Source organism: Capsicum annuum, chromosome 10 (genome assembly GCF_002878395.1).
Source record: "Capsicum annuum cultivar UCD-10X-F1 chromosome 10, UCD10Xv1.1, whole genome shotgun sequence".
Taxonomy (NCBI): domain Eukaryota; kingdom Viridiplantae; phylum Streptophyta; class Magnoliopsida; order Solanales; family Solanaceae; genus Capsicum; species Capsicum annuum.
In genome coordinates, this window is record NC_061120.1 from 123,736,458 (window position 1) to 123,760,145 (window position 23,688).

The 23,688-nt window shown below is 37.7% G+C and overlaps 1 long non-coding RNA gene across 1 annotated transcript; it reads left to right on the forward strand.

Annotated features, from left to right (window-relative positions):
• The first annotated feature begins 6,090 nt into the window (after positions 1–6,090).
• Positions 6,091–18,013, forward strand: LOC124888024. The gene is made up of 2 exons (XR_007045849.1): positions 6,091–6,310; positions 17,695–18,013. It is a non-coding gene; the product is annotated as an uncharacterized LOC124888024 (long non-coding RNA).
• Positions 18,014–23,688: the final 5,675 nt, after the last annotated feature.

A 23,688-nucleotide genomic window follows, 5' to 3' on the forward strand; every position in this document is an offset into this window, starting at 1 on the left:
TTGCTATAGCGTTGCTATTCCCAAAATTCATTTTGGTCGTGGCTTAATTTACGACAGAATATTTTGTCATTGATCCATTGCAACATAATTTGGTCGACTGAGTAGCCTTATTCAGCAGCCAAATTTATCTATCGCTAAAGTTTTTCAGTAGCTACGACTGATGTTAGTCACTAGTTTTTTATCGCTAAGTGCAACGGTCTTTAGCAACTAAATTAATCCGTCCCTAAAGTTTTTCAGTAGCAACGAGAAAAGTTAGTCACTAATTTTTTGTCGCTAATAATTTTATAAGAAAATAGTTGAAACACATAAATTATAAAACGATTAAATATCCAACATTCAAATAGACAGTAAAATTCATAATAATTGTGTCGAACACCCACAATTTTAAGTATTTTGTCAAACATAAACTAATGTCAAAATAGTCTATCAAAAATTAGTGCAACAATCATGGACTACGAATAATATCAAGCTACGAATCAACATCATCATCATCATCATTATTAGGAGGAGGATCAAGCACGACCCCTTCTTGTACCCTAATACCACCAACACGCTCAATAACTATCGGAAGAAAATGAGTAGTAAGGGTCGGAATCAATTGCTTCACAAATTCCTCCATATTTGTTGTCGGTATAAAAATCGAAGGTGGTACTGATGATGTGGAAGCATTGCAGGTACAAAGTTTTTTTCCAAAGTAACTGGCAGCTTCAGATCCAAGACCAAATAGTCTTTTCTTCTTTACTCCTCCCGCAGCTTCATAATATGTCTCCAATTGGTCAATTTTAGATTCACATTGTACTTTTTCCCGTACAATTTCTTCATACCTTTGCTGTAACAAGTGAAGTTATTAAAATAGAATCAAGTTTATGTCAACACAAAAGAAAAATAAGAGATGAGTATCATATAGTTAGATGTAAACTATGGACTTACATGTAGAAGTCGGGAACGCTCACCAACAAAAGATTTTCCATCATGATTATGTGTATGGACGTGCAAATGTAACTCACTTGGAGTTGGATATCAACCTATTTTAAGAGCCTATACAGAATTTTCAGGTATTTAGAATGAGACCAACGTACATTAGCAGTAAACCGAAAGAGAATCATGACACACCACCAAGTTTCTTTGCCCTATTCTAAGCAAAAAAATATCACCAAACATCTTGTCATAGCAGCAAAACAAAGAGAAAAAACAAGAGAAAATAGCAGCAAATATAGCTATAAAACAAAGTGGCATAGCAGCAGCTGCTTGCAGGAAAAATAGTAGAAGCTGCTTGCTGAAAAAATTGCATAAAACTAGCAGTAGCTGCAATAACAAAAAACATTCAGCAGCAACAACAATTTCCAGCAACAATTATAATAACAAACAAGATATGCACTACAACAATGTCTTAATAATAGGTTAACACCTCTGATGATTGAGACAGATTCCTTCCCTATCAACAAAATTATTCATGGCATTTGGGAGGTGACATGAACCATTGTGATGGAAATAAACAAAATAAAGATGTTAATGGCTCATAACTTGGTTGAAGTGGCTCATACCTATAGAGAAGGAAACTTGCTGGCAGATTTTTTAGTTAACCATATTCATTATTTTGCAGGTACACAACTACTAACTTTCCATTCCTTTCAGGCACTACCAAAGGCAGGCAAGGACATTTCTCCTAATGGATAAAAACAATATTCCAAACATTACAGTAAGGAAATTACAGAATCAGAATTTCAACTTCAGACATGCAACATAATACAACACCTTTCAATAAAGATAAGAAGAGGGATATTGCAATAAGGAATAATAGAGTCTCAACTACATTATTCATTCTTTGGAGTTTCTGTATGACAATGGAAAGAAGGAAAGGAAGAAAGAAATAGGAACATCAAACTTGGAATCTGAATAACATAAGTAAAAATTCAATTTCTTGTATGCTTGTCGCTGAAATACTCGCAGTTCTTGTTTGAAAATGTATATGGTTGGTTATTTTCTATAATTAATCTATGTGTCACTCTTTTAGCCCCCAAAAAGAAAAACTAACATAGCTGTCATTGCAGCTGCTTGCTGGAAACATAGTAGAAAATTAGCAGCAGCTCTAATAACAGAAAATATTCAGCAGCAGCAAAAATTTCCAGCAATAATTATTGTAACAAATCAGAATCAACACAAACAAACTACTTATTCTTATGGTTATATTTAAAAATCAAAGATTAACTAACCGTAGCTCCTTCAGCCTTCAAAAAGAAAAACAAACATAGCTGTCAACTATACTCGGCAAGTGGTAAAGACTGACAAGAAGACAACCATGTAACTCTTGACGTAAGCAAAAGCTTGCTCTTATCATAAATCATTTAACATGGAATTCAACAATTCAAGGGTTGTCATTAAAAAGAGCATGAGTAGTAAACTTGATTATCTAGACAAATACCAAATAGTCCAAAGATTTGTTTGTTTTTGAGAATGGTAAGGATGATATCCAAAGATTTTTCTTTCGGTAATATCTTAAAGCATACAACATGAATTCAATAAATTTGTATCTTGTGAGAACTGAATGAATATATAGATCATATCAACAGCCAAAAGGGCATAGCAGTAGCCCAAACAAAGTAGCATCACGACCAACTACTTGCTATGCACTTTAGACACAACCGTAGTACTACAATAGCGAAAAAATGACTGAAAAATAATCAACTATTTCAAGGTATGTAGCAGCAGACCAGAGCATCACAAATAGGACCAAAATGAAGAGGAAAAACTAGCACATCAACACCTAAAACAGCATAGCAGTAGCCCAAACAAGGTAGCACGACGACCAGCTGCTTGCTACGTACTTTAGACACAACCATAGCTACTAAAATAACGAGGTAACAACTGAAAACTAATCAGCTATTTCAAGGTACGTAGCAGCAGACCATAGCATCACATATAACGCCAAAATAAAGAGGAAAAACTAGTATGTCAACAGCCAAAAGAGCATAGCAGCAACACAAACAAAGTAGCACCACACGACCAACTACTTGCTACGCACTTTAGACACAACCATAGCTACTAAAACAGAGAAGAAATGACTGAAAACTAATCAAATATTTCAAGATACGTTGCAGTGGACAATTTTCATGAAATATATACTTACAAGTTTTTTCTGGTGCTCTCCAGCTGTGATAGAGCCACCTGTGTGTGTCCTAGCAGCTACTTTCTGTCCACCACAATAATTCTTTGAATTTATCTCAGACTTCTTAACACAGTCATCACTTTGCCAAAGTTCCATCCACTTTTCCCACACATGGTCATTTACAAATTTCGGTTAAACTGTAGCTCTATGCTTCTTTATATTGGAAATAAAATTCTTGTAGCATATTCGAGATGAAATTCTTATTTACAAATTTATTGCTACATGCTTAATATCAAAAATAAGTTACAAACATAATCGAGAAGCCAACAAGCTTAGCAAGAAAAATGAAAAAGTTGAAACAAAGTTTAAAAATACACTTGATTGAATACAATACTCCACTTATTTTACCACCAATCTAAACTTCACTGTACCAATTCCAGTAAAAAGACACCTGAAAGATAAGTGACTCAAATAAGTATTTCAACTTTAACATTAAAGTTCTTAGACATAAGGTCTTTCTTAGATTTGTTTCATTCTCTAAATTTTCTATTGATCAAGACCCCTTGAGTTTTGAAGGTACATTTTCTCAAAGTGTAGGAGCAACATTAATTTCAAATTAAAACAGCAGTACTGTTGTCTTTCTTTACGTATGTAGATGCTTACTTTTTCTTGTTTATAGTATGTGGATTGTTCCTTATTAATAAGTGGTACCAGTTTTATAAACTCAATTATTTTCACTCAAGAAGATAAAGAATTGAAAAGGAAACTGTCAACAGTATAGTATAAACAATGCAATCGACGTAGACGCTCAAATACATTTATCTTTATTCTAGATAAATGATCAACAAAAAGAATGATAGCATTACATGAGTATATGATGCATCAGTGTCAAGTCATTCAACTTATGTGATACATTCAGATGTACCGTGGGACCATAGATCATTGACCATAATTTCTTTATATCGTTACTACTATTTATTGAAATTTAAAACTATTTATCTTATATATTTCAGAGCTTCTGTGGGATATAGAAGTATTATGGAATACTAAATTTAAGCAACCCTCTAGGGCTTCATATAGGGCGGTTCGGTTCGGTTTTGAAGTTTATTGGTTTGACATATTTATTATCGATTTGTAATAAAGCTAAACCATTAAGAACCATTAAGATATCGACTTATCGATTATCGTTTTACTGGTTATTGATTGTTATCGGTTTGATTATCGGGTTAATCCGTTAACATTCAAATATTTTCCAAACATAAGAAAATCATACAGAAACATATAAGTATAACTATGCCTTGCTAACAACTACTGGTCTAACACAAATAAAATAGAAAAATCCAACCAAAGTAACAGTCATACATTTGAAAATTAAGTTCAAATTTTAAACATAGTAATAATACTAATTACTAATCAAGTCTTATACTACGAGCATGATACGCCATCCTCTTCAAACAAACCAAACAAGCAGTACAATTTGAAGGCAACAAAAGAAATTATTTCAGAGAAAACACGAACAACAATACCCAGAATGTCTTCAACTTACACGGAATGAACTACTGTTCAGGAAAATAGCTAGAACTGGTTACAGTATACTCTAGTAAGCTAAAAAGGGAAAGAAAAGAAAAGTATATTGACTGAATCTTTGATTACCAGATTTTTTATTTCTTTATGACATTTCAAAAAGCAGAATCATTTGTACACTAGAGCCACATGCTAATTTAATCACGGAAAAAAATAGAATAAAAATCTTTTCTTTAGGCTATTGAGGGACCCCAGAAAGTGAAAACCTTCTGCTGTTTAGAGAAAGAATAAGACTAGCAGAAAATAAAGTTGTAAGTGATGAAAACGGCCCATCTCTTGCTTTATTCACAGTGTTTGTAAGGAAGACAGTATGTGAGGGAAAATGGGACAAGTTTTGATGTGTAGGATAGCAAAGAATGGACCAACAACAGCTATTCAACTTTAAAGAGGCTATACCAGTGACATTTGACAAGATCGAGATTAGACAGAAAGTGAAGATGAAGTAGAAACTAGAATACTATCAAAAACAATAGAAATTGAACATGCAAATGAGATAGAGAAAAAGGGTTACCTGAAATTTTTTGAGTTTTGACCTTCAATTTTCGATCGGTGATGGTGATGTGAGATAGGAGATAGGAGATCGAAAATATGAGATCTTCGGCACTGAGAGGGCATGCGACCAGAGATGGAGATGTGAGATCGGAGACTGAGATATGACTAAGAGAGAGTAAGAGGCGCGAATGTGAAATAAATCAAGAATAATATTAATACCCTAACCCTATTCCCCCCTTTTCTATACTAAAAATAATTAATTAGAAAATAAAAATTAATATTTTATGACAGCTTTATTGGTCGCTAAATAAAATACTTTTTTTTTTAAATGAAGGGCACCGATGAAAGTTTGTTGCTAAATCCGTTGCTATGAAATAATTAACATAGCGACCAACGTTTTGTTGCTAATCCGTCACTAAATTTAGGCGTCAATTTTTCCCGTTATTATTTAGTGATGAAATTACAATTACGTCACTGAATCGTTGCTAATAACATATCAAAAAATTGAAATGCTATGTCTGCGACCAAATTGAAATATTCGTTGCTAATTCGTCGCTATATAGTGACGAAATTTGGTCTATCAGTAAATTTTGTCGCTAAACACAATTTTTTTGTAGTGAAATTCAAGCATTCAAGATTAGTTCATCAAGATTCAAGATCAAGACCACAATATTCAAGAACAAGTCTCAAAGCCCTTGAATTTAAGTTTAAGTCAAGATCAAATCCTTCAAATTAAAAAATCAAGTTCAAATTCAAGATCAAGCTTGAAACCCTTGAATTTATATTTAAAAAGGCAAATCAGAGGATTCTTAGAGGTTGTAACACTGAAATCAATAAAAAGATTATTTCAATATATATATATATATAGCTAAATCAGACTGGTGCCTATTTTATTAAATAAAGAAAATCCAATCTGATACAAAAACCCAAATCAGGCCCAAAATTGGGTCGACCCGGGTCCAGTTCCTACAAAAAATCAGAACAAAGGGAGGCATTAGGTCTAATTAGGAATCTATTCCTTAGCTCCGCCTCTTGGCCTTCCTCTGCCTTTATCAGACTCTCATCGCCTCTCTGTTCTGCTGCCATTGACCACCTCTTTGCCATCATCATCTTCATGCTTCATTAAAGGTAAGTTCTTGGACTTCTTTTTTATTAATCTTTAGTTAATAGATTGAGTTTCATAGAAACTAATACCACCCTCGTACTATCAATTAGTGTAAAGAAAATCTAGATCTATTGCTCTATGTTGTTGATTATTACTATATACATCTTAGGATTACCATTTTAGATTTGATATTCCAACTTTTTGAACACCATAACCTTTGACATCCTTGAGTTTCACTGGATATAGGTTAACTATTCATAAGAATTCATTTCTAACAGTCAGTTTTTCATTCCATAGTACCTTGATATATATATTTCTTAATCTAATTACCTCACAGATATTGTTATATGTTTAGGTTAAATTTAGAATTGCATGCTTGACATCTTCCCAAATCTATGATGGAATTTGATATTATTAGGTGCTTCTTGATTCTTTCTTCTTCTTATGCCTGTAACATTCTCTTTTCTCTTGAATAAAATTATTCCCTGTTCCTTCTTTGATGCTGTACTACTTGCTGTGATATTTGTTACTATTATGTACTTCACCTTCTAGCACCATTCTTCTTATATTTGGTATTCCTGCTTTTTCTAATTTGCATATAGCTTTTCATTTGTATTTTAATTGCTCCACATTGTTATAGTGAAAGTCACCTGCATAAGTAAAAACCAGGTAAGTAAGAAAGTCAACTCGAGTGTTACCTTCTTTATGGGAATGTATCACTCTAACCGACATACTTTCCATCAATGCCTTGATGGATTTAACCAGCACAGCCAAACTCCAAGGTATCTCCCATTGTGTATTCAGGATCTGAACCGTAGTCCTTGAATCACTTTCCAATATAAGCTGAGAAATAGAATTCCTTCTGCAATAAGTTGGACATGCCCTAATAGCCATTGCTTTTGCCTCCAAACTAGTAGTATCTCTTATTTTATTGCCCTGAGCTACCAATAAATTACCATGCTGATCTCTTATACAGAATGGAATAGATCTAGGACCTAGATTTTCTTTTAAAGCACCATCTGTATTTCCTTTAAACCACTTAATGATGCCCAAACAATACCTCCTATTAGATGATGATACAGTCGCTGTCAAAATATAGTAACCCAATAGAGGTTGGGGTCGAATCCTAAGAGAACACGTGGCTTTGTAGATCTCAACAGTTATAGTCAATGGGCAGAACAAGAAAAAGTAAATGGGGGGGGGGGGGGATGTAGTATTCCCGAGCAAGTAACTATACTAACTTCAATTGTAATCAGTGTAGGTGAACACTAGTATTGTGTTCCCCCTGGCTTCCAATCTCCGTAGACTTATCTTGCTTCGCTGAATCAGCCCAATACTTTGCATGCAGAATCGATAAGTTATGTACCTTCTACCGTATTTAAGATGAGCAGAAGGATTTCACCCTTTACCTTTTAAGTCTCAGGATGTCGCGTTACTAACCCTTATCTTGATCCCTGTAAACTATTACCTTTTGAGTCTCTAGTTATTACATGAAACCTAACCATCTTTTGAATATAGAATACAAAAGCGTGGATCGATAGTTAAACACCAATTTACTGTTATTTTTATATTTTCCTAGTCACTGCTCCTCTTTTTGAGTAAGCAAAAATATCTAGGTAGAATCCTAATGTGTTCACCTATTAAGAAAACGATCATAACAATGATAAAGCAATGCATGCATAGGTATTAGTTCAGAACAACACTTTCCCTATTTCATCAATCTGCCAGGGTTTCCATAACCCTAAATATGGGTTTTAGCCACTCATGTTTGTGAAAAAATTAATAACATTCATATTCAAAAGAATAAATGAAATCAAAATAAGAAATAACCCACAACCGTAACTGAATTAATGAACCAAAGTTAATACACAATAATACCAAGATCAAAATTAGATCTTGGAATCAAAATATATTTGTAAATATCAAAAGTGCATAACTCCTACTAAAAGACACATAAAGGGTATTTATAGTACATGAGAAAACCCTAAAACCAAAGCCCGAGCAAAATAGGAGAAAATTGAGTGGGTATCAGTTACGGTAGGGTGCAAGGGAATCCCTCAAGAAAACTCAATAATGATCACTTATGAGGTACATGGGATTTCCCTAAGTCAACTTAATAATGTAATATATGGGTACATGGGAATCCCTTTCTTTATAAAAGGTTGGCTAAGGACATTACTTGCAAGCTATAGTCGGTATGACGATACCACTACTTATAGCCTTGGTTAACAATAAATGAAATTGGTGGCTTGGTTGTGTGGTAATAGTTTAATTGGGCAATAATGGTGGGGTGTGATAGCTAACCATGAAGTGTGAATCCAATGGACGGACACTAGAAACTCATGTTTACCGACATAAGGATTCGTCAGGGCGACCATATATGATACTTATGGGGTACACGAGAATCCCCTAAGTACACTTGTACATATATATCATAGAGAGTGAAGGGTACTCGGGGATCCCTTACTCCTATAGTATCTCTGGTTTGTGCGGCTACACATATCGAGGCCTGTTCAGAGGGTTACACTGGATCCATATAGCCCATGAGTGGTTCTAGGATGGTTAAGCTACACATACCCAGGTTAATGGTTTTAAAGGCATGCTAAAACCAGTTTTCTTTCCCAGTATGGTTATATATATATTTATGTATGGTTGTGAATGCATATAGTTTGTTTACTTGGTTTTAAAGGTTGACATTATTTTATCCTTGTCCTGAGTGCATGCTAGCGTTCACCCGCTAACCCGTCTTCTGGAGGCTGTATCCCTACGCAATGGAGGCTGTATCCCTACGCAATAAAGGAACTGACCATTCTACTTCTCCTACTTAGTGATTGAATTTAAGATCAGTTGTTGGATTGGAGTGGTTAGCTTTCATACTTTGAAAGACTCCATTTCATATCATGGATGTCTTTAAATACTTTGGTCATTTTATAGACATTGGTTTTGGCTATGGTTGGGGGTATGTCCTAATCGAATATTGTTTTACTTTTGGTTAGAGGCTTTGTGGAACTACTATGGGTTGGTATAGGCGGTGTCGGCGGTGGTGCCATCCTTAGTATTGACATTGGTATTGGGGATGATACCGTTTGACTGTATTTATAACTGTATAGATTTTAGTTGCTCATGTTTGTGAATAAATCAATAACATTCATATTCGAAAGCATAGATGAAATCATAATGATAAGAAGAAAGAAAATCTACAGTCGTAACTGAATTAATAAACCAAAGTCAATACACAAAAATCCCAAGATCAAACTCGGATCTTGGAATCAAAATATATTTGTGAATATCAAAGGTGCGTAACTCCTACTAAAAGACACATAAAGGGTATTTATAGTACATGAGGAAACCCTAAAGCCAAAGCCCAAATAAAATAGGAGAAAATTAGGTCGGTGGCCATATGTGGTCTGTACTTGCAGCTCGGTACCATGTGCAGGTAGTACTGCGGTCCTGACACTTGGTACAGGTACAAACCGCAAGTACAACAACAACAACAAACCCAATGTATTCCCACCTAGTGGGGTCTGGGGGGGTAAGATGTACGCAGTCCATACCTCTACCTCTGATGAAGTAGAAAGGCTGTTTCCGAAAGACCCCCGGCTCAAGGCACGAGATACCACACAAACACATAGTAAAGCACAGAAGCAGATTACATAACATAAATACGGCACTCATAAGTAATATAAAACAGAAGAAAGCAGAGGAAAGCACACAGATTCATAATAAAACATGGAACATGGAACATGGAACACGGAATCATAACAGGAATAAAACCCCCACCAAGTAATCCCTACACTAGCGACCCAAACTGGCCCTAATCCTCTGCCGTAATTCGCATCTTCCAGACCTTCCTATCTAGGGTCATGTCCTCGGTGAGCTGTAACTGTTCCATGTCCCGCCTAATCACCTTACCCCAGTACTTCTTCGGCCTACCCCTACCCCGCTCAAAACCATCCAACGCTAGCCTCTCACACCTACGGACCGGGGCATCCATGCCCCTCCTCTTCACGTGTCCGAACCATCTCAATCGTGCTTCCCGCATTTTGCACTCCACTGAAGTCACACCAACCTTTTCCCGAATAGTCTCATTCCGAACTCTATCCCCTTTAGTCAGTCCACACATCCAGCGCAACATCCGCATTTCTGCCACCTTCATTTTTTGGATGTGGGAGTTCTTAACTGGCCAACACTCCGCTCCATATAGCAAGGCCGGACGGACTACCACCTTGTAGAATTTGCCTTTAAGCTTGGGCGGCACCTTCTTATCACACAGCACCCCCGACGCGAGTTTCCACTTCATCCATCCCGCTCCAATACGGTGCGAGACATCCTCGTCAATCTCACCGTTACTCTGGATCACGGACCCAAGATACTTGAACTTATCCCTCTTACATACCTCCTGTGCTTGCAGCTTCACTACTACCTCATTCTCCCGCCTCACGTCATTAAACTTGCATTCCACATACTCTGTCTTGCTTCTGCTCACCCTGAACCCTTTAGACTCAAGAGTTTGCCTCCACACCTCTAATTTGTCATTCACACCCCCTCGAGTCTCATCTATCAGAACTACATCGTCTGCAAAAAGCATACACCACGGCACCTCCCCTTGAATACGCTGCGTCAACACATCCATCACCAATGCAAACAAAAAGGGACTAAGAGTAGATCCCTGATGCAATCCTGTCAGGACAGTGAAATGCTCTGAGTCTCCTCCCGCCGTCCTCACCTGGGTTTTCGCTCCGTCATACATATCCTTAATTAGTCTGGTATATGCCTGCGGTACTCCACTCACCTCCAAGCATCTCCAAAGCACCTCCCTGGGGACTTTGTCGTAAGCCTTTTCCAGGTCGATAAACACCATGTGCAGATCCTTCTTCCTTTTCCTATACTGCTCCACCAACCTCCGTACCAGGTGGATTGCCTCCATCGTCGAGCGGCCGGGCATAAATCCGAACTGGTTTTCCGAAATAGACACTATCCGTCTCAGCCTCACCTCGACCACTCTCTCCCAGATCTTCATAAAGTGACTCAATAACTTAATCCCCCTATAGTTATTGCAACTCTGAATGTCCCCTTATTCTTATAGAGAGGGATTATGGTACTCCCACCTCCACGCCTCGGGCATCTTTGCCGTCCTGAAGATTTCATTAAACAATCCAGTCAACCACCTTACACCGGCCTCTCCAACGAACTTCCAAAACTCCACCGGTATCTCATCCGGCCCCGTCGTCCTACCCCTTCGTGTCCTGCGGACAGCCTGTCTAACCTCTTCTACCTTAAAACGTCTACAATAGCTAAAATCCCGACACTCCTCTAAGTGCTCCAGTTCCCCTAACACAATAGCTCTATCCCCTTCGTCATTCAAGAGCCTATGAAAGTACGACTGCCATCTCTTCTTAATGTGGCCGTCCTCCACCAACACTCTACCGTCCTCCCCCTTAATGCACCTCACCTGATCGAGGTCACGACCCTTCCTCTCCCTAGCCTTAGCGAGTCTAAACAACTTTTTCTCCCCTCCTTTCCCATGTAACCCTGCATACAAGCTCTCAAAAGCTGCCGTCTTAGCTGCCGTGACTGCTGACTTCGCCTCCTTCCTCGCTAGCTTGTACTCTTTCCTATTTACCCGCTTCTCTTCTTCGTCCTTACTTTCCACCAACTTAGCATACGCCCTTTTCTTGGTCTCCACTTTCTTCCCCACCTCTTCATTCTACCACAAATCCCCCCGATGGTGCCCGGCCCGGCCTGGCCCCTAGAAACACCCAACACCTCACTTGCATTCTCCCCGATGCACCTTGCCGCCCTGTCCCACATACTATCCACGTCCCCCCTACACTCCCACACCTCCATTCCTGCCAACCTCTCCCCTATCTCCCACGCATTCACTGGCGTCAGGCCGCCCCACTTAATTCTCGGTCTACACTCCTTACTCCTCTTTCTATTCTTCTTTATACCCAAATCCATAACCAAGAGCCTATGCTGGGTTGAAAGATTCTCACTCGGGATGACTTTACAGTCCTTACACAACGCCCTATCCCCTTTCCTAAGCAACAAAAAGTCAATCTGAGTCCTGGCTATCGCGCTTCGAAAGGTGATCAAGTGCTCATCCTTCTTCGGGAAGCCCGAGTTCACCACCACCAGCCCAAAGGCCCTCGCAAACTCCAATAGGGTCGCCCCCTCTTCATTTCTCTCCCCAAAACCAAAACCACCATGCACATCACCAAAGCCTCCCGGTAACGCCCCGATGTGCCCGTTGAAATCCCCTGCTACAACAATCTTCTCCGAACTAGGCACGCCTCTCACCTCCTTCTCCAAAGCCTCCCAAAACCGCATCTTCTCCTCCCCCTCCGATCCCACTTGCGGCGCATAAGCACTACACACGTTCAGGGTAAACCCCCGAATGACCAACTTAATAGTCATCAACCTATCGTTGATCCTCTTCACCTCCACTACCTGACCTCTAAGCTCTTCATCTACTAAGATGCCAACTCCATTCCTACGCCTTTCGCTCCCAGAGTACCACAGCTTGTAACCATCCACATCCCTAGCCTTAGACCCTACCCACTTGGTCTCTTGGACACACGCAATGTTGATCCTCCTCTTCCTAAGAATCTTCACAAGCTCTATGGACTTACCCTGAAGGGTCCCTATATTCCAAGACCCAACCCTCAGCCTACCTTCGCTATCCACACGCCCTCCACTACCCCCCCCCGTGGCCAAACCTTGGCCTCCCTCCTACTCCCGCCCTCTCCTCATCCCCCGCCCCCACCACGGCCCCACGCCCCAACCCCCTCGGACATGACCCTATCCACCCATTACCGCCCACAGCCACAACTACACGAAAGTATAGGAAAATATAAAGATATACACGGTGGTAGTATCAAAGCAGCAGCAAGGAAATACAAGGTTCACACAAGTTCAAAGGAATACTCCCGAAACAAAACTATACTCAATTAGGGGGCAAACACCGCTGGACTCAACACCCACAGGTACAAACCGCAAGTAATGAGAGAAAAAATCCTGCAAGTTCAGCTCTCGAGATTTTGGACTTCTAGTACTTACTTTGCCTGTATGCTATCCTAGGTTATACTTGCGGCCACATATTGACTTGGTAAGTGCCAGGAGTTATATTTTCAGCTCTTCTTCGATTCCCAAATATTCTTTAATCACAAACAAGTTGGAAAACATCTTAAATATCCATAATTGCTTCGAAAATGGCCCAAAACTCCCTTTTTCATGCACTTATCATCAAAAACACATTTTCCTACAAAACATACCCAAAATACATCATATCTAACAAAATAACCTTAGAAACTTGCATCTTTTCCTCGTTTTAAGCATCGAAAGTGCTATATTTCTATAGAACATCACAACCTAACTTCAGGAGGTTTCCAATAAATCATCTTAAAAGAAGTAGTAACTCTGAATTATTGTAATTCATCTATTATTCCGACCCATTCTCTTTCTAAAATATCAACATTAAACCTCACTTTTATATATTTCACAAGAGAATCATTAATCTCCCAGAATATCTTCCTAATAGAATAGGATCCTCCATGCTTGATAGTATTTCTTCTTTTCCATAAAAACCATAGAATAACAATTGGTACCACTTTATATACAATTGATACTCTATAATTCCCTTTTTGATTTCTCCATATTTTGATACTCTGCCTCAAGTTTAGCCTTTTCTCATTTATCCCTGCACCTGCACAGTAATGCTCCAACACTTTATCAGCAGTTTCCCCTCTAAGAAATAGATGTGAGATTATTTCTCTTCTGGGATTTTCACAACAAACACATGCTCTAGAAAACTTAGTATTCCAGCTATGTAATAAAGCAGTATCTGGGATCAAACCATTCCATGTTCTCCATGCCAAGAAGCTGAATTTAAATGATATCCCTCTACTCCATAAGGCATTAAGATCTTCATCCTCTACTTTTTTCTTCTTATTGCTTCCCATACACTCTTTGTAGAAAGCCTATCATTTGAATCTAAAGTCCTCAATAGTTTATCTATATTATATTCATCCCTCATAATATCATAATTCCACCCCTCTCCACTAAGAAAATTCATAATGTCAGATAAAGGATGACAAGTTAGAACCTTAGACTGTTGTTTGAATAAAGGATTAGTATTAGTCCAATTATCAAACCACACTGTAGAAGTTCTACCTATAGGCTCCCACCATATGAATTCCTCCATCTCATCTCTAATTTCCAGCATTGCTTTCCACCCTTGGGACCTACTCTCCATTGTAACACTGTAGGTAATTGCTTCTTACAATACTTGTTTCAGATATAATTTGTCCACAAATTATTCAAAGTTTTGAACCTCCACCATAGTTTAGCATGCATTGCCTTAGCAACCTTAGAGAGGGACCTAAATCCCAGCCCTCCTTCTTTTTTGGGTAATGATAAATTATTCCAAGTAGCACAATACTTGTTTCTCCCTGTCTTCTTAGTCTGCCAGAAAAACTTGCAAATATTCTTTATAGCTCCTTGAGAACACTTTTAGATAGAACCACTATTGATAGAGTATAAATGGGAATACTCTGTAATTTTTTTTATAAGAACTTCCTTTCCACTAAAAGATAATAATCTACCCTTCCATTTTTGTAACTTATTTTGAACTTTATCAATCAGTTCATAATAAACTCATTTTTCTCATAGAATAAGATAGTGGAAAACCAAGATACTTTAAAGAAAAACTTCCTCCGCTCATTCCAGTGGTCTGCTCAACGTGCATCATAACATTTTTCAAAGAATTCAGATGCATATAATAAAAACTCTTTTCCTTGTTTATCTTTTGACCAGATTCCAACTCATATTCATTCAAAATCTGCATAATCTTCTTAATTGAGTATTCATTAGAATAAGTGAAGATTATTGTATCATCAGCATAAGCAAGATGATTCAATTCAGGGCTTCATGTGGGCGTACCGTAACCAATAAAATCTTAGTCTTCAAAAACCTAATTAAGAGCTCTATCTTAGTCTTCAAAAACCTAATTAAGAGCTCTTGTCAACACCTCTGCTGATAAAATAAATAATGTAGGTGAAAGAGGGTCCCTTTGTTTGACACCTCTAGAAGAGTATAAAAAACATAGACTGTTTATTGAGTAAGATAGAATAGTAGTTATTAGATAATAACTTCCAAATAACATCAACCACTGCATTAGAAAAAATCATTTTCCTTAACACCTTCATTAATAAAAAACCACGAAACCCTGTCATAGGGTTTAGCCATGTCAAGTTTTAATACTATATTAGAAGGCTTTCTTCTCTTTCGTATATCAGTAATAAGTTCCTAAGTTAGGAGTACATTCTCAATAATACTTCTCTCTTTAACAAAACCTGATTGATTAGGAGATACCAGGTTTGGTAAAATACCCTCTAATCTATCATGAATAATCCTAGATAGAATTTTACTGATAAAATTACTAAGAATAATAGGTCTCAAATCTAAAAAGGATCGCACATTATCCTTTTTAGGAATGTGAATTAAATTAGTAAGAGTAATAGATTTTGAGAGGGTATTACCTTCAAAGGAACTTTTCACCTACCTAATCACATCTCCACCAATGATGTCCCAGCAAACCTGAAAAAATCGTCCTGTCAGTTCATCTGGTCCACTAGCACTATTTCCATTTAGCTTGAAAACTTCTTCTTAATGGCCTGCATCATCTCATTTTCCTTGTCAACACTTAGCTCTGGAAGATTCTTTAATAATGAAAATTCAGTTGCATCCCTTTCTTATGTGAATTATTTTTAATATAATTTTATGGCCTCATCAACAATTTGGCTTTATTCTTCTAACCAACAACCATTCTCATCAAGAATTTTAGAAATCTTTAGCTTTACTTCTTCTCCCCTTGTCCCCACTTTCAAACCAGTCATACCCTGCTTTCTGCTGCCAGTAGTTTTCCTCTAGTTTAAGATACTTAAATTACTCAACTCTAGCCTTTTGCATCATAATTCTATTCACTATACTAGGGTTTTCCTCAAATAGTTTCTCTTTCACCTTTGAAATCTCCTCTCTAATAATCAGATGCTGAAAAATGTCTCCAAAATTCTTTTTGCTCCATATAGAAAGAGCTTTTTTAAAAGGATTATCTGAATAATCATCATCCCAATTCCTTGTAACAACCTCTTTAAATTCTAAATGACTAGTCCAAAAATATAAGTATCTGAATTGTTTCTAAACCATATTCTCAGCATTACCACATATTAATATTACTGGTGCATGATCAGACCCATCTCTGGCTAGATGTTCCACCTCCAAAGAATTAAACCTCTTCTGAAAATCTTCATTAACAAACAACCTATCCAGCTTTTCAAATATACAATCCTTTCCAGCTCTTCCATTCCACCAAGCAGAGGGACTGCCTTTATGATTAATTTGTGTTAATTGACAAGATCAATACAATATTTACTTCTTGAAGAATTGTATTAAAATCACCTCCCATGGGCGAAGGACTTACAAATCTATTGGCAATGGCAAAGATACTGTCCCATAATTCCAATTTTTCATACTTACCACATCTAGCATATACAAGTGTCAGCATAAAATCTATTCCCAAGGATTGATTCTGAATCAATAAAGAGAGTTGTTGTTCAGTTTTACTATTAGATATGGCATTGAAACCATTATTAATAAAGCACCATATTTTTCCATTGCAATTATGGGACATATGTGGCATCTGCAATCTACCTCTATACTTATTTATGTTTTTGACATGTTGCAATGGTTCTAATAAAGCTACAAAAGCAAACTGATGCACTCTATTCAATATTTGGACTCTCTGGAAAGCCTGCTGGGACTTCACTGATCTAATATTCCATACTAGTGCTTTCATCATTTCTTATTAGAATAGTTGACACTCCTCTTTTTAGGCTGAGTTCTACTAGGCAAAAAATTTTCACTGATATGCTACTTCTTATTTTTCCTTGCTTTCTTAATCACTTCATTACTTCTTGGAGAAATATCTGCATCTTTTAGAATCTGCTCATCTAAGTTCTCATTAATATGTTCTTACTTACCCCCTTCTGAAAGACCTGCAACTCCCTCTACTCTATCAAATTAATGAGTAAGTATATCATGAAGCATTGAATTATGTTGTACTGAATCTCCACTCCACACTATATCCACTGGCTCCTCAATAGCGAATGTCCACAATAGCTAAGCTATTATTGGATTAATCTTCATGTTTGACTTCTCCCTTCTCCAAAACAGCAGATTCATTGCACTTATTATTTTTTGAGGGTTGATTATCATTAATAGCATTTCTTCTGGGACTATGCTGCTTATACTGGCTTTCCTGCTCCTCCCATATTTCCTCCTTATCTTCAACATTATGTGCAGTAGATATCTTAACTTGCTCCGTACTAATATTCCCCTTCTTTTGCAGATTCCTCCTGATTCAAGATTATTAGAAGAGCTAATTCAACTGGTTGATGGAAAAACTTGGTGACCCAGTCCTTTGTCCACATCCCCTTATTCCCTTCTCCACTATTAGTATCATCATTCTGCTTATTCTGATGTAATAACTTTGTTATAATGCTGTAATTTCTCCTCTATTTCCTCAGTTGGAGCATTGAGTTGATTAGTAGTACTGATCTTCTCATGTGTGATACCATTCTCACCTTGACACCCTTTGTTAGGGAATCTTATTCTTGTAGGATGCCACTGATTTTGAGGAATTTTCTAGTAATTCTCTTGTCCTCTTATTTTATCTCTGCCCACTGCTACTTTATTGACACTCACTGAAATCGACCCATGTCCTAGTGCACCTCAATCCGACATGAATGGGAGGTCACCCCTATAACCCAACCTAATAATCATCATATCCATCACAAGGGTCGGGTAAGTCCCGACCATATAATAATATAGCGGAAAACCTACTACAAGTCATAACTTAAACATGTCTAAACACTTTATTAGATTCATATCACTAACCAATATACCCAAGTCCATAGTTATCCACAATACCTCTATACAAACCAATGTTTAGAAATGTATATGGCGGGACAAACCCCCGACAATAGATAAACCAAGCAAAAATAAGACTTAAGTACAAAGATGGAGACCAACATAGAATGTCTTCCAAAGTAAGGAATCTCACCACTCCAAAATCAATGCACGAACCGCTTCAATCACCTAATCACTGCACAGGAAGAGAAGATGGTGCTCCGACCCCTATGTCGAATAGGAACATAGCGTCCGGAGACGGTTAACAGTTAGAGGCTAGCATGTAACTCAAAGGATAAGGATAAAATAGCATCATCAATCAACAATAAGTCAATATATGATCTTCAACCATGTTCATGACCTTAACCATACATATAGGTGCATCATATGCCAACAAGCAAACAAGTCTTAACAACATTCTCAAAGCACTCAATCATGAGACTTAAATTGGAGGACTCCGAATTTCCATACTTTGATTCAAACAATTCTTATTAGGTATGGGACTTCAACCACATTTACATATTACTTAGGCGAAGGACTTTAACCATGCATAAACTCACTAAGTAAGGGACTGTAACCATATACACATCTATTTAAGCAAGGGACTCTAACCATATGCCCACATATTAGTCAATAGACTCTAACCTCTTGCCGTATTAGATAGGGGACTCTAAACTAAGACATTTTATTTGGTGAGGCACTTCAACCTTAAGAGATCTCATTCTGCAAGGGACTTTAACCACAAGCGATTTCGTTAGGTAAGTGACCTTAACCTCAAGCCCTTTCATTAGGCAATGGACTTTAACCTCAAGCCATTACGACTATCATTAGTTGACATTAGGACTCCAACCCTTTGTCCATGCATCATCATCTATCCAATTCAAATTTAAGGACTTTAAGCCATTTAGAAAATCCAACACTATATATGACCATATGGTCCTCATGGGAGCCTTTGTTGCTCAACCATTTGAATAGGCCAATGCCTAAATTTAATTCATTATACAATTAAATTTATGGTCATCAAGACCCTCACAAAATATTCACATTTCTTTAGCAATCTTATACTATATTTTTACCATGCTTTAGTTCAACACACAATTCAAGTTTATTTTCATATCTAGGGACTTTAACCCCTCATTAGCCATCAACCAACAATATCATCAATTACCATACATGGCTCATAATACCTTTACAATATCATTTATCCACTATTCATACTTAATGGGCCATTGCTCTAGTTCAAAACATCATCAATATGTGACTAGATAATTCACTTAGATATTTTCACAAACACCTTGTATGCATGCCTTTACTATAGCCATTTTCATGGTAGAAATCATCAATATTAGAGTTACTCAAGACCCACATGTTATACCACATACAACAAGTACCCATATGTGAAAATCATTATCAATAACATGTATAAACACAAGTTTAAGCAAAAGTAGTCATTATTCATCATTAGGCAACAAAACCCTTTCTATTTGATTTCAAAATCACCATGTTCACTTACCAATTCAAGTGTATAATACATGGGTTTAGTGTTATTTATCAAGGGGAGGAGTTATATGCCATAGACAACTTGATTTACCAAGAATCTTGACTTCACTTTGCCTCTTGAAGATCACCCTCTAAACCCTAACGTCCAATTCTTCACAAATAAGTTTGAGAGAGTATTTAGGGTGTTATATCCATCAAAATGGATGTTCAAGAGGATAAAAACACTTATATAGTGAGAGGAATTAGGGTTTTGGGTGTAGGAAATAACCATAAGGTCCTAAAATTAGAGCTGGAAAATGAGCCCGTGCAAGGGTACGACTCACTTAAGGAATCGTTACGACTCACTTAAGGAAGCGTACCCTAGGGTATGAGTGGTATCCTATCTCATACCCTAGGCTTCTCCTAGGTCACCTACACTGGTTAGGGTACAACTATACATCTTTTATTCATATACAAATGGTACAACTTATGCACTAACTCATACACATCAGTCATGCCAAAAACAGTCCACTTTTGATTAAGGCATCACTTTATACGATTGGTCTTGGTATGACTCGTACCTTAAGGTACGATTGGTTGGAGGATCACTCGTACCTAGGACAGTGAGTGACCTTCACTACACTACCTAGGGTACAGGAGGGGAGGGAGATAAGGATATGAATCATATCCATGGGGTAAGACTCATACCCCTAGTCGTACCTTGCTTAGTGACATCAAATGATGAAATTCTCCTCATGGGTCAAAGCCTAGGTGTTTCAATTCTCCCCCATTTGGATCATTCATCCGCGAATGACGGGTAAGGCAAGCATAACACAAGTTAACACATTGTCACACATTAAACCAACCTTTAAACAAGCTAGAGCAATGAATACAACAAGGATAAAACACACATCATGATCATCATCGATCGACTATTCATTTTATTGGCTTTGGGAATCTAACTTATTATTTATTCAAGACAATTGCTCAATCCATGGACTAGGGACTCTAACCCATGGTTTAACAAGACCTAAATCAATTCAAATCTTGGGGACTTTAACCCATTATCTAGACAAGGCGTAACTCAATTAAAAACATATTAGACTTCATCCCATTGTCTTTCAAGACATATATCAATTATAAGGAGATTAACACATACCTACATCACAAGTTTCCCGAACGGGAAACAAATGTGGATACTTGGACTTCATGTCCTCTTTTGCCTCCCAAGTAGCTTCCTCGAACTTTTGGTTTCTCCATAGAACCTTCACCAAAGCTACTTCTTTCATTCACAATCGGCGAACTTACCGATCCAAGATCCTCACTGGGATATCTTCATAGGACATAAAGTCCGAGATATCAACATCCCTTAAGGGAACAACCAACGAAGGATCACCTACATATTTTTGCAACATAGAGACATGGAAAACCAGGTGAATAGAGTTCATGCCAGAAGGCAACTCCAACTCATATACAAATTGCAAACACTTTTCACAATCAAGTAGGGACCAACATACCGGGGACTAAGCTTCCTCTTTTCGCCAAACCACATCGCTCCCTTCATGGGGGACACTTTCAAGAATACACAATCGCCAACACTAAACTCTAAATCCCTAGGCCTCACATACGCATAGGACTTTTGGCGACTTTGAGCAGTTTTCAATTTATCACGAATCACCTTCACCTTCTCTAAGGCCTGGTGAACTAAATTGGGACTAAGCAACTTACACTCGCCAACTTCGTACAACCCAATAAGAGATCGTCATCTTCTACCATACCAATTACCACCATATTCAATCACACAAGCCTGTAATATATCCTTCAATGTTTGGATGGTCCTCTCTGTTTAACCATCCATTTACGGGTGGAAAATAGTACTAAGGCACACTCTAGTACCCAACCCTTTTTGGAATGACTTCTAAAAGTGAGATGAGAATGGAGGACCATGATTTAAAATGATCGAAATTAGAGCATCGTGCAACTACACGATCTTCACAAGATATAGCTTAGCATAATCTTTTGCGAAGTTTTTAGTCCTCATGGGCAGGAAGTGAGCGAACATGGTCATTCTATCAACAATGACCCAAATAGAATCACATTAATTCTGAGATTGAGGAAGACCGTTAATGAAATTTATATTAATCATCTCCCACTTCTATTCAGACAATGAAATCTCTTGATATAAGCCCTTAAGCTTCATATGCCCAACTTTCACTTGTTGGCACACCATACGCTTGGCCACATAACTAGATATATCTCATTTCATATTACCCCACCAAAAGAAGTCTCTAAGATCATGATACATCTTGGTAGAACCGGGGTGAATAGCATTATGAGATTCATGAGCCTCGACCATACCCCTTTCTCTCAATCTATCAATGTCAGGAACACAGCGTACCTTGGTATCTAAAGATACCATCACCATAAATCACAAAGTCTCCAACTTTGTGTTGACCCATATTACTCTTGATCTTCATCAAATTGGGGTCCAATACTTTCTTTTCTTTTATCTTAATAACAAGAGACGACTGAGATACCGGATGCACAAATACACCACCATTCTTAGAGTCCGTAAGCCAAACTCCAAGATTATCCAAACGGTGATTGTCCTTCACCAATTCACGCTTTTTCTCATCCATATGGGCTAAACTCCTCATGGACAACCTACTAAGAGCTTCAATGACTACATTAGCTTTATTGGGGTGGTAATAAAGACTCATATCATATCCTTCAACAACTTAAGCCACCTCCTTTGATGGAAATTCAACTCTCTTTGAGTAAATACATGTTGAAGACTCTTATGACCGGAAAAGATATTAATATGAACCCTATAGAGATAATGTCACCAAATTTTTAATGCAAAATCTATGGCTAACAACTCTAAGTCGTGAGTAGGGTAGTTCTTCTTATGAACTTTCAATTGCCTAGAAGCATAGGCCACAACCTTACCATGCTGCATTAACACACAACCAAGACCAATTCAAGAAGCATCATAATATACCACTAAACCATCATTACCTTCGAGCAAGGTCAAAATTGGAGCTGAAGTCAATTTATCTCTCAACCTCTCAAAACTACCCTCACACGCATCTAACCATAAAAACCTAACCTTCTTGTGGGTTAACTTGGTCAATAGGGCAACTATAGTTGAGAAACTCTGTACAAATCTTCTATAGTAACCGGCTATACCCAAGAAGCTCCGAATGTCGATTGGAGTCGAAGGTCTAGGCCACTTCTTAACCACCGCAACCTTTTGGGAATCTACCATGATCCCTTCACTAAAGATAACATGACCAAGAAAAGCTATGACTTTTGACCAAGACTCACACTTGGAGAACTTGACATAAAAATGATGATCCTTCAAAGTTTGCAACATAACACGGAGGTGATCGACATGATCCATCTGACTCTTAGAATAGACTAAGATGTCATCAATAAAGACAATGAAAAATATGTCCAACAATGGATGGAAGACCCTATTCATCAAGTCCATGAATACCGCTGTGGCATTGGTCAACCCAAAAGATATGACAAGAAACTCATAGTAACCATTCTGGGTTTTAAAGGCAGTCTTAGGGATATTCGTATCCCTAATTTTAGGCTGATGATAACCCAATCTAAGATCAATCTTAGAGATATAATTCGTATCTTAAAGTTAATCAAACAAATCATCTATCCTAGGAAGAGGATACTTATTCTTTACGTTCACTTTGTTCAACTGACGCTAATATATGCACACATGAAGGGAACCATCCTTCTTGCATACAAACAACATGGGAGTACCCCAAGGAGACACATTAGGACAGATAAAACCTTTATCTAAGAGGTCCTTCAATTACTTCTTAAGCTCCTTTAGCTCCTTCGGAGCCATTCTATATGGAGAGATAGAAATTGGACGAGTGTCCAAAATAAGATCAATCCTAATATCAATTTCCCTATCAAGAGAAATACCGAG